This window comes from Triticum dicoccoides, chromosome 2A (genome assembly GCF_002162155.2).
Source record: "Triticum dicoccoides isolate Atlit2015 ecotype Zavitan chromosome 2A, WEW_v2.0, whole genome shotgun sequence".
Classification (NCBI taxonomy): domain Eukaryota; kingdom Viridiplantae; phylum Streptophyta; class Magnoliopsida; order Poales; family Poaceae; genus Triticum; species Triticum dicoccoides.
The window spans coordinates 181,078,021-181,089,410 of NC_041382.1; the positions used below are offsets into that span (position 1 = coordinate 181,078,021).

Genomic DNA, 11,390 nt, shown 5'->3' on the forward strand with positions numbered 1-11,390 from the left:
TTACCAAATCGTGTTCACCACACCACTCTCATTACTGACATAATCATTTCACTCTAGCCCATCACCCAGATGAACCAGACCTGACACGACTCTAAGCATAGCAGGCATAGCAAGGTAGGAACAACACATACATATGGCTCAATCAACTCCTACACATGCTAGTGGGTTTCATCTAGTTACTGTGGCAATGACAGGTCATGCAGAGGAAATGGGTTCAACTACCGTAGCACACAGCAGTTTGAATCGCGTTGTCTTAATGCAGTAAAAGAGAGCAAGAGCGAGAACATGGGATTGTATCGATATGATCAAATGGTTGGTTGCTTGCCTGATGGTTCGATGCACGGATACGGTTCTTCGTTAGGGTAGTCACGGTACTCCTCGGGGACAGATCCTGTCGTAAAGGATAACGATACACAGGCATCACCAAACAATGTGCAACAATATGATGCATGCATGAAACATGGCAATATGAGTGTGTTGGGCTAATGCAACTAAAGCCAGAAGGGTTTGAACAAATTTGAGTCAAAGATTCAAATTTCAATTTCAAATATGGCCTTTTAAAGTGCTTTTCCTTGTTCTGATTAAAACATCCATTTAACTTGTTGGATCATGCATGAAAGTAGTACAGATGGATAGATTGGATTTTTCTGATCATTTTTCATGTATAATTTGTCCAATTTGGAGTTAGAGAATAAAAGTTATGAATTTTTGAAGTTTAATTAATATTCTGGAATTTCCTGATTTAATTTAAATCCAGAAATATCATTTACTGCGTCAGCCTGACGTCACAGTGACATCAGCAGGTCAACAGGGCTGGCTCGGGTCAAACCTGACGTGTGGGGTCCACACGTCAGTGACACAGGGGCTAATCCCGTGTTGACCCGGGCTGGTTAGCTTTGACTAAGCCCTGGGGCCCACTTGTCAGCGTCAGTAGGTGGTGGTTTAGTGGCTAATTAACTAGGCCATGTCAGCTCGCCGGAGTTCTGGCCGGCGGCGACCATCAGTGCGGCGGCGATAGTGGTTTTGGTCGTTTCGGCCACCAAATGAACCGCGGAGGCCACCGGAGTGAAGCTGAGGACGACCCGCGGCTCTTGGCGGAGTCCGTTGGGGTCGGGGTGGCCGGAGTCGACGGCGGCGAGCTCGGCTGCGGCGGCCGGGGTTCGGTCGTGCACGGGAACGGTGTTGCAGGGTGTTAGGGGGGGGGGTGTTGGAGCGTGCTACGTGCTCCTAGTGAGATGTGGAGCACGATGGCGTGCTCGGTTGGGCGCTACGGCGATCGTGGCCACGACGGCGACATCGCCGGCGGCGTGAAGCTTTCGGCCGCGGTGGGGCTAGGGCCTAGGGGTCGGGAGAGAGCAGGGGAGAAGGGGGAAACGGTGGCGTAGCTCACCGCGGTTGCAGTGGGCGTCGAAGCGGGCTCGGGGACGCGTCGGAGACGACGAATTTGACGGCGACGGTGGTCGGAGTCCGAAGAGGGGAATGGCGACGTGGCGGCGATGCAGGGCTTCCGGGGACCCGTGGAGCGGTGGGGAGGAAGAAGGAGTCGAGGCGGAGCTTCTGAGCTGGTCGGGGAAGCGAGGGGTGGTCGGAGACGGTGGCTAAGGCGAACGGCGGCGACGGTGAGCTTCGGCCGTGAGAGAGAGAGAGTGAGGGAGAGCCGGGGGAGAGTGAATGGGGTGTCGGCGAGGTCGGGGCGACGACCAGAAGACGATCCACGCGGCGCAACGGCGACCAGGGCGATGCAGAGAGGCTGGGTGGTGCGTGGCGAGCTCGGGCGCGCCATGCTCACCTCCCTGCCTGCTCTGGCGAGGGGAAGCAGCTGGCTGGCACGGGCCAGCACAGTGCTGGGCCGGCTGGGCTGGGCCGCACAGGTAAGTCTTCCCCTTTCTTTATTTTCTGTTTTCTGTTTTTCTAATACTTCTGCAACTTTGTTGAATTAAATAAAATACCTAGGCAACTCCAAAAATCACCAAACTACTCCTGGTCCATAGTTGGATTATTTCCAACATGAAACATTTTAGTTTGGAGATATTTGAGCATTTAAATATTTTATATAATTTTAAATGCCCAAATTCAAATAGTTATGATTTAATTCAAAACCCTAGGATGGCCTAGGAAAATGTGCACCACTTTTGGCAGAGGTTCTGAACCAAGGCAAAAATGATGGGCATTTTAGAAGGGCATTTCAGGTTCATTGAAAAATTATTTTAGTAAACCCTAGTTGGTTTCAGAGGGGACTGGGGGTTCTGTCATCCCCATTTCAAGTTTCTGATGAATGAGTAAACATGATGCAACACTCTAATGCATAACTAGCTAGGGTGTGACAGCGGTGGGAATAGTAGGGGGCGGTGAGGCCTCCGCGGCAGCACAGCCGGCCACGGGAGGCAGGAGCAAGCGGCACGACCGGCGCTGCTTTGGGCGGCTGGAGCAAGAAGACCAAAGGTTGAAGAAGCACTACGGCCGTTGGATGGACATCGTATGGTCACTTGAGCTAGAATCGTGCATATTGACTAAGTTGACAAAGCTCTCCGTCCCCGTCAACTTAGTAGGCCCACAAGTCAGCCTCCCACAAAGGTGGGTCCCAGCTAGCAGGGGGTATTCATTTTTTTGTGCGTAATAAGGAGGCATTTCCGGTGGGTCCGAGCTGACAGCAGGGGGAACGTTTTTTTCGTGAAATACGGTGGCCTGTCGGGTAGGTCCCAGCAGTCAGGGCAAACATTATTTTCGCGATATACTGGTGGGCGTCCGGTGGGTCCCTGCTGTCAGGTGGAGGAATAATTATTTTCCGCGTAATAAGGAGGCACTTCCTTGCGGCTGCCATGGACCCAGCTGTCAGCCTCTCCACGTACAGTATTCTTCCGATGGAATTCGGTCGTTCACCACATTGACCACGCCGCGCCGACAACACCACGGCGGTGGACGATGGCGAGGCCTAGGAAGGGGACGACATGGAGCCGGGTAAGACGCGGCATTGGATGCCCACGCGGAGAGGAGTATGAGGGTTCACTGGTTTGGCTGCGCTGTCGTCGCCGCAGAATAATAGGGGGTGTGGGTGAGTGGAGTGGAGGGATGGCCTGGCCAGCGGTGGGAGTAGTATGGGGGCGGTGAGGCCTCCACGGCAGCATAGCCGGCCACGGGAGGCAGGAGCAGGCAGCACGACCGACGCTGCTTTGGGCGACTGGATCAAGAAGACCAGAGGTTGAAGAAGCACTACGGTCGTTGGATGGACATCGTACAGTCAGTCGAGCTAGAATCGTGCATATTGACTAAGTTGATAAAGCCCTTCGTCCCCGTCAACTTAGTAGGCCCACTATACTGGGTCCCAGCTAGCAGGGGGAGGATTCATTTTTTGTGCGTAATAAGGAGGCACTTCCTTGTGTGCAAAGATATAGCTGGTGGGTCCGAGCTGTCAGCGGCGGTGACGTTTTTTTCGCGAAATATAGAGGCCGTTTCGGTGGGTCCCAGATGTTAGGTGGAGGAAATCATTATTTTGCGTGTAATAAGGAGGCATTTCCTTCCGTGCGGCCGTGGACCCAGCTGTCAGCCTCTCCACGTACAGTCCACTTCAGATGCATGTCGGTCGTTGACCATGCTCACCATGCCACGCCGAGAGCAGCAGGGCGGTGGACGACGACGAGGCCTAGGAAGGGAACGACACGGAGGCAGGGAAGACTCAGCCGTTGTTTTGTTTCCCACGCGGAGGGGAGTACGACTATACGAGGGTTTACTGGTTCGTCTGCCGTCGCCGGAGAATAACAGTAGGTGTGGGTGAGTAGAGGGATGGCTAGGCCAGCGATGGGAGTACGGTGGGGCAGTGAGGCTTGCGCGACAGCACATCCGGCCACGGGGAGGAGGGAGCAGGCAGTCCCGCCGACGCTTGTTTGAGCGGCTGGAGCAGGAAGAGCAGAGATTGAAGAAGCACGACGGCCGTTGGATGGACATCCAACAGTCACTGCTTGTGCGTCAACCTTTTTTTTTGAGGAAAGCCTCAAATCTGTGGAAAACAACATACAGCCCATCTGCCATTATTTCTAATAATTTTCAGCCCATTTGCTAATTCTTAAGGTTTTTTTGGAGCCCATATTCTTTTTGTTAGCATTACAGCCCAAATTGTGGCCACGGTTAAAAAATTATATGAAATTTTGCATATTTCGGTGCGGTCCGAACTGTTTTTGATCCCGAAATTTTGACTCACATTCAAACTGATTTTAAAAATAAATGTATATCAATATAAAATCCAACAAATTCTCCACGCATAAAAATTAATGTAATTTAAAATCTTGAAATGAAAAAAAAGATATTTGAAACTAATTGCCGGTTTGATCTGTTTTAAAAATGTACACCCCATTTCTCATTACCGATGGGCCATTTTCTCGGCCAGCCGAATGAAAGCTCTCCTCGTCTTGAAAGATTTGCAGCCCAACAGGCCTGACAAAGCGACTTGCTTGGCAAATCACAAAAAATACTGGGGTGTGGCCGTGGACCCAGCTGTCAGCCTCTCCACGTACAGTACTCTTCCGATGGAAGTTGTTCCTTGACCATGCCGAGCGGAGAGCACCACGGCGGTGGACGACGGCGAGGCCTAGGAAGGGGACGACGCGGCAGTGGAAGCCCGCGCGGAGAGGAGTGCGAGGGTTCACTGGCTCGGCTGCGGTGTGAGGCTGCCGTCGCCGCAGGGCCTGGCTAGCGGTGGGAATAGTAGGGGGGTGAGGCCTCCGCGGCAGCACAGCCGGCCATGGGAGGCAGGAGCATGCGGCACGACCGGCGCTGCTTTGGGCAGCTGGAGCAAGAAGACCAGAGGTTGAAGAAGCACTACGGCCATTGGATGGACATCGTTATTTTGCGCGTAATAAGGAGGCACTTCCTTGCGTGCGAAGATATAGCTGGTGGGTCCGACCTGTCAGCGGGGGGAACGTTTTTTAATCCATTCGGTGGGCTGGGTGAAACAATGATGTAGCATCTATGCAGCCCGTTTAAATGCCATTTGCATTTTTCTCGAAATCCGCGGACTTGCTGGGCTGGGTGAAAATATCATGTTGGGCTAGACGGAGAAATGTTATAAAAACATAAACACATGATTGCATGTCAGTAAAATCTTTGCAAGCTTATGTACGCAATCACTAGGAGTTAACTTGCCAAGTTATATATAAACAATTATTATTATTATTATTTTGTAAGAACTTTCAACTTATGAAATAAAATATCATTTTAATTTGATGAGTTAATAGTACGTGGGGTATTATTATTTTTTAGGCTAGACGTGGGACAGTTGAGTTGGTTCTAGGGGAAAGTACTGGGAGAAAACTCAGTTTACACTGAAAAACAAAGTGGGAGAAAATTCAGAGACCTGCTGGGTCCACCTGAGGAGGGGAATATGTTGGGAGGAAGGAGATTCAAAGCACGGCAGCCGAGTGAACTAGTTTTTTTACGAACAAGTGAACTAGTTTACATACATAAGCAAATAGCCACTAAAAAGCAATCAGGTTAATGGGTTCTTAAAAGAAATATTTCGGACAAAACAGATAATTACGACACATAGGCTAATGCATGAAACACTCAGATGATAAAGGTGCTTATAAACAGATAAAGTACAACATCTAGACCTTCCTGGCATGCTTGATCATGACACTACGGCTGTCTGTGTACTCGTCGGTTACGGGAAGCAGACACGCCCTCATGTCCAAGATCTGCCTGTACATGTCGTAGCATGCGTATGCATCCTTGGCCGCGTAGGTTATGTAGGCTAGATTCAGAGGTACCTCCCACGTGTTCAGGCTGTCTTCTTTCATGTTGGCGTATCAGGGGTCGATGATGGTCTCAGCGAGGTCAAGCATGGAGTCCTTCTCCTGCCCGTTGCTGATGATCTTGTATTGCTTCTGGATGTCGACAAGCTTGTTGCACCAGATGGCCGAATCGTCGCGTTCTTCCTTCTCTCCACCGTAGCGAAGGTGTAGTCGGCGCTGCCAATGAAACGGGCGAATGCTCCAGAACCTGGTGCAGCCATAGGACTGAGGCGAGGCAGAGCTTCACCGAGTCCGTATAGTTGGTGTACATCACATTAAACTTGGTGCAGCCATAGGATTGAACGGCGAACTCAAAGGGGAACTCCTTGCTGAAGTCCATATCCAGCAGGCTCACCCCTCGGATCGCCATTGGAGTCTCTTCGAGTGAACGAGTGTGTAGGCGGTGGTAGCAGTTCGTTTTTCAGCTCTTGGGGAACTGGATTCAACAGTAAGCTGAGTGTGTACAAGCGACAATAGTTACTACCCCTCCCTCGTTCGCTGCACGCCCGGCAGAAGATGCACCCTCGGCCACACGTCGATTCACGAGCGGGTCTGTATTGGTACTGTAATAATAGGAGTTAGTGGTCACTTTACTTAAATTTAATTAGCTCTAATAGAAATTTATACTTAAAACAAGCAATGCATTCGCTCATTCTATCAGTGCCACATGATCAACATGCACAACAATTAGAATTTTTATTCTCAGGACGCACACGATCAACACATTTGTCGCACTTTCACAAAGATAATACTACCAAGTTTGAATTGTTTGTTATGGTTGTTGTCCTCTGCATCATCACGCCGTGTTTCCCAGCTTGCAAGATTCAGAACCAACAAATAAGATCCAAATAATAAGTACAACAAAGATGCCTACACATCTCATTGATTCCCAGCTTGCAAGATTCAGAACCAACAAGTAAGATCCAAATAATAAGTACAACAAAGATGCCTACACATCTCATTGATTCCCAGCTTGCAAGATTCAGAACCAACATATAAGATTCAAATAATAAGTACAACAAAGATGCCTACACATCTCACTGATTCCCAGCTTGCAAGATTCAGAACCAACCCATTAGAGCCTTTTGATAAAGTGAATATCGGGATTAAATCCATCTTCGCTAGCCATGTCATACAATCGAAGAACTTGGCGAATGCTCTTGACCGTCACAACATCTGTAGTTGAGTATTCCTGTTTGCATAGCACAAACCAGGAGAGCATGATTTCACTTTAATAGTGGCCTCCTTTACTCAACCTGCAGCTCCACTCGGATGAAGCCTGCCTGGACTTCCATGATTCAATTCATGCGCCTTTTTCTGCAGTTCACCTGAAATGAAGCAAAGATTGCATCATTCAGCTAGCAAGAAGTACTTGCTCTTGTGAGCTGGCAGGTTGTTCTTTAGTAGTTGCACTAAAATTGAGGAACATTAAGGTTGGCTGTCGGGCTCATGTAAGGTGCAACTATAATTTTGTTATCCTTTTGTGCAGTTCCACTAAAATAAAGTGCCATTGTGGTGACAGCGACGGCTCATCTTGCAAAGCCTAATAAAATGTTGCACGAGATTACCAGCAGAACTAGACGGAGATTTTGGAAACTCCAATCACCATTTTGTGCAGTTCCACCAAAATTGAGAGATGCTGCCCACGTGACATTTTAGTTGAACTGCACAAGACACTCATTCCGAAAAAAAGTGTTTTGTGCAGTTCACCAAAAGGTCACAATAGCAACAAGGTGAAATGGTTATCCCTATCTGCACAAAAAGATAGAAAGTAAATAGTTGCTGGTCAATAAGAATATACGAAACATATACAAAATGAAAAGAAGCATCTTAATTATGTTCATGGCAATCACGCAAGGATGGTAGAAATTTTAAAATGTCAGCAATGCTTCATGTTACCAGAAGCATTACGATCAACAATGAGATTCCTCAAATATGGGATTACTTTAATGGTGGCATTGCTTGTTTACCAGACACAGTAAATCAACAGCAACTAAAGAGTTGGTTTAAGGGCATGGGACCGTGGGGACACCAGGACACTCAGCAGCGTAAAGGAGCAACTTACTTATCATATTGGGGAAAACAACAGGAGTGCCATTTGTAACACAGTTTAATTGCATCTTATCACTGGAGGCATTAGATTAACAATAACATTGGTTAGACATGTCCCTAATGTAACAGTGTGATCGCTTCATTTTACATGCGCCCTTACATTAACAACAGCAAAAGGTTGGTATAAGGAGATGCGACAGTGGAGGCATCATCACAATGTACCTACAAGGAGGCATAAAGTGGTGATGCCGAGTTTGTTCATGCTATGTGAGGGCAGCAAACCTAATCCTGGAGACCTTGTACTATGTGAGGGCAGCAAATCTAATCCTGGAGACCTTTTACTATGTGAGGGCAGAAAATCTAATCCTGGAGACCTTTTACTATGTGAGGGCAGCAAATCTAATCCTGGAGACCTTTTACTATGCGAGGGCAGCAAATCTAATCCTGAGACCTTTTACTATGTGAGGGCAGCAAATCTAATCCTGGAGACCTTTTACTATGTGATGGCAGCAAATCTAATCCTGGCGACCTTTTGCTATGTGATGGCAGCAAATCTAATCCTGGACATACTCTGTTGACTTGTCCACCAGCCGCCACTTCCTATCCTTTTTTCAACCAATAATAGATCTGTTCCTTATCCACTTTGTACTGCGTTTTCCCATTATTTCCCTTTTCAGCCAAGAGATCGCTTGGGTATCCGGTCTCTACTACTTTCACCATATTATTTCCTCTTTGAATCAAGTCCTAGATTCATGCTACAACTTTCCCCCCTTTCTTCGTTGTTTGAACAAAGCCCTAAATTCGAATGCATGAAGTAGCTTTACCTCTAATAACACTAAAAATTTAGGTGGCTTTGGAAGAGCTGATGGGAGTAGAAAAAGATGCACATGCAGACACGTGGGGAGCTGGGGCAGTAGAGTAAGGCCGCTTTCGAAGAACTTATACCTGAGGGTTGCCGGGATGTCGGCGGCGACAGGTCGGATCTGCGGACAATACGACAGGGAGGAAGAAGGGTCGGAGGACCTCCCGAGCTGGCGCTGTGTCGGAGAGAATGGCACGGGCAGAGGATCGGGCCCCTCCGGCAGCTGTGGGTTTCCTCCCTCGGCGGCAATGACCACGTGAACGATGCACCTTTTAGTCCTCTACACACACCGGCCGAAGGGATCCGGCCGGATCTGTGACCTGCGGTGAACAGAGAGAAAATGTCGCTACCGCTGTCTTGTTTATATCTGGAGAGGATGAGAGAATGAACAGAGCAACCCTAGTAAAGCAAGCGCTCAGGCCCCTGCGTCCATATATAGTGGAGTGATTATCTTTTTTCTCTCCACAACAAGCGTTTCAATTTGTGTACGTGGCATTAAAGAAAAGAAACTCTCTATTTAAGGTGACTACTGTACGACTCCTACTCACTACTACTAGTAGTACTACAGTATTGTTCACTTGTGCTCCCCGCCCCTCCATTCATTGAACAACCCCACGGGTGAATAAACATACAGTACTTACTATATTTATATAGAACGAACAAGCTCGAACTATTTTCGCGTAGTTAAAAGTTGAGGGCGGGGCTTTTCCCGGGCAGTACGCGCGACAGTTTTCGGGTAGGCAATTTGACAGAGAGGTGAGGAGGGTGAGCGAGTGGGGCTGTGCGATTTGGCGGCGCATTACTGCTAGAAAGACTTGTGATATGACCACTCACTATAGTCATGAATTACTAGCGCTCCGACCGGGGTGATGCCCCCTTCCGTTCCATGCTCTAATCTGGTGCATGACACGTCGACCCGGATGCTGGCGTCCACATAGCATGGAGCCGACCCAAATGATTTTAAGCTTACAGGAACGGTACACGCTATCCTAGACTACTCTACACATGAAACTGCCACACGAGCGTCCGGGCTGCGCTTGGCTCTTCGCCTCTTCGGGAAGTCGAACAATAATGGAGTACTACTGCACTGGAGGAGTACTACAGTACGCTTCTGGCCATCTGACACCGATTGAACTGCTGTATGTCCACCGCGTGCGGGAGGGAGAGCGTGTAGCGAAAGCTTCTCCTAGTCTTGCCAGCCACCATGCTCATGGGCGAGGGAGGGACGCTCCTGCCTTTGCGTGTATGACAGGTGGGCCCGACAGGTGTGTGGCCAACCTGTCATACAGCCAAAGGCAGGTGCAGTTAAGTCGGCGAGGGAGAGGATAATCAAACTTCTCGTTGATGTACGAGTTGACGCGACACATCAAAGCACTGCACTCGATATATTTCAATAATTTGCGTTTACCGATGCATTAATTACAACGCATGCATGCATGCCGTGACTCTCCTTTTGATACTTGCATGTGTTGATTTAATGCACCTTGAAGTAGTATAAAATATGTGACGGTAAAGCTTTGTAATACCCCGGCCCAAGTCGAGAGATGGTTGTGCACGAGGAGGGCGAGATCATGCAGACCAAACAGGACCCGACGATGGAGCTCTCTAAGGTCTCGATGGACCTCACCGTGCTCCACTGCCCCTTGTGCCTCCGCCCCTTGATGCCTCCAGTGTATGAGGTTCGAATACACCTCGTCCGTTCGGCTGATTGAGCAAGGTGCAGGTTTCTTGATTGATGTGTTGTTCGATTGATTTTTGCAGTGCAAGGGAGGGCACCTGGCCTGCGCGGACTGTCGCGTCGAGCGCCCCGGGAACCAGCGGCAGTGCCAGAAGTGCGAGCGCGGCGGTGGCTTCGACGTGCGGAACACGGCGGTGGACTCCGTCCTTTCGTTGGTGAGGGTAGAGTGCCCGCACGAAGGCTGTGGGCTCTACGTCACTTACCACAAGCTCGCCGATCACCAGAGTGTGTGTTCGCTCGCGCCCTACAAATGCCCCGTGCCCGTTTGCGGCTATGAAGGCCCGCCGCCGGTGCTCTACCACCACATCAGCATCGCGCATCCCATGCCCGTGCACAGGATCTAGTACGGCAAGGTGCTCCAGCTGCAAGTGCCACTGTCGGAGCCACGACTCTTGCTGTTCGTGGAGGAGGACCGCCGCGCGTTTTTCTTGGTTGGTGGCATGCTCGACATCGGCGCGCCTATCATCGTGTCGGTCGTCTGCATCAGAGCGGGGGCATCCCCACTGCCGCACTACGTGGCCAAGTTGTGGGCGAACGGCCCGCCGAGGGAGCCCAAAGGCACGACCGACGCCATCAAGGTGGAAATGGAGGTGACAAGCAGCAAGGATCCCGGCGACGTCGACGTGAAGGAGCTGACCTTCTTGACAGTTCCGCCCAAGCTGCTGGCCGGGGCTAAGCTTGTGTCCCTCCACATTCAGATTGACAAGCTCACGTCCTAAATGTTTCTACAGTGCCTTCTGTTTATCTTAGTAATATGCTAATATAGGGATTACCTTGGTCTACTTTAGCTTAAGAAATGGTGGGTTTTGGTGGCGATAAAAAATTATGTTTATCAATGCATTAATTGCAATGCATGCATGCATAAAGTACATGCATTGGTCAATTTTCTCTTAATACTTGCATGCAATGATTTAATGCACCTTGGAATCTGAACATGTGTTAGGGAACAACCAAA

The 11,390-nt window shown here is 49.4% G+C and overlaps 1 pseudogene; it reads left to right on the forward strand.

Annotated features, from left to right (window-relative positions):
- The first annotated feature begins 9,957 nt into the window (after window positions 1-9,957).
- LOC119359231 lies at window positions 9,958-11,154 on the forward strand (annotated as a pseudogene).
- Window positions 11,155-11,390: the final 236 nt, after the last annotated feature.